This window comes from Halyomorpha halys, unplaced genomic scaffold (assembly GCF_000696795.3).
Source record: "Halyomorpha halys isolate HHAL.00 unplaced genomic scaffold, Hhal_1.1 Scaffold569.1, whole genome shotgun sequence".
Classification (NCBI taxonomy): domain Eukaryota; kingdom Metazoa; phylum Arthropoda; class Insecta; order Hemiptera; family Pentatomidae; genus Halyomorpha; species Halyomorpha halys.
The window spans coordinates 108,592-110,084 of record NW_027116742.1 but is presented as its reverse complement, the minus strand read 5'-3'; the positions used below and the strand labels follow the sequence as shown (position 1 = coordinate 110,084).

At 34.6% G+C, this 1,493-nt stretch overlaps 1 pseudogene; it reads left to right on the top strand.

Moving 5' to 3' along the window:
- Window positions 1-269: 269 nt before the first annotated feature.
- LOC106684309 (calcyphosin-like protein pseudogene) lies at window positions 270-899 on the top strand (annotated as a pseudogene).
- Window positions 900-1,493: the final 594 nt, after the last annotated feature.

Sequence of the window (1,493 nt, the reverse complement as noted above, 5' to 3'; positions counted from 1 at the left end):
CAGATTTAATAAAGACACTTCTAATAGTAATACTATTTTTCGAAAAATAAATTAAGGTTAAAATAAGCCTTTATTTTAAAGCACTATTAAAAATTCAATTGAACATATGTATATCAACAACTCTTTTTGATTTTAAGTTAAGGTTACATCTGTCCAATCCATTCTGGTATCGGTAATATCTTTTGATTGATAAATAATATAACATTTCAGCCCTATTGTTTTCGGTCAATAGCGAGATTATTTTGTATCTTTACATATATTAATTTAGAATGTCAACAAATCCTCAATCCCAATGTAGCAGAGCGAATCAAGAGATGATGAACCAAGCTAAGAGGAAGGCGGACCTGACTTTGAATCCACTGGAGAAGTTACGTCTCCTTTGCCTGTCGAAGGGGTCCGAAGGTCTCCTCGAGTTCGGTAGGGTGTTTAGAAGAAAGGATAGTGACGATTTCAACGTAGAGGAATTCACAGAAGCAATCAGAGATAGTGGTTACCAAATGACAAAAGACCAGATCGATGTATTGTTCGAGGCTTTCGACACAGAAGGATCCGGAACCATAAGTGCAACTGAATTCATCGAAGCGATCCGACCAGACATGTCCAATACGAGGAAGAAGTCCGTAAACGACGCTTTCAATAAGTGCGACAAGAACAAATCCGGAATAATCACGTTGGAAGAACTGCGAAAACTGTGCAGTGTTCGTGCTCACCCGAAGTACAGAAGCGGCGAGATGTCGGAGGAACAGATCTTGCAGAAGTTCATGAAGTGCTTCGAGAAGGGATGCATCGATGGCAAGATCACGAGGGAAGAGTTCTTCAACTACTATGCAGGTGTGAGTGCTTCAATTGACACCGATACTTACTTCGATCTCATGCTACGGCAGGCCTACAACTTATGAATGGCTCACTAATGTTTTTGTAATTATATTTCCATAAAGCATTCCGTAATAGATAAAATGCAATAAATACAAAAATAAATATATATATCTTACTTAACAACATACTACAGTTAATATTACTTAACCGATTTATGTACAATCAAGTGATTTTAACTAGTTATAGTACAAGAGCCAGGGAGGAAAAAAGAAATTCACCCAAATTTGTTATCACTTTAATAAAAAAAATATGTTTAATTACTAGTCTAAATTGAAGAGTCTGCCAAGTATAGGTAGGGGTAGTAAAAAATAGTGGTTGTTTCAAAACTTTAAAAAATATTAATTTTTCATTCAGAGCTCATTCTTTAATACTACCAATAACACTGGAAAACCTAAGAGAACATCATTTAAATTAGAGTAAATTTTCTAAACTATGAGCCCTAATAGAGTTCAATACATTAAATAGTTCCCGAGATTTAAATTTTTAAAGAGCAACATTTCAAGAGAGAGGGCAAAATCTTCTATCTTCGTAGAATTGGTAGTTTTTCGATATTAGCATCGACGAATATAAAAATATAAATTTTGCAGATGAAAGGTTGCTATTTAGAAATATCATAA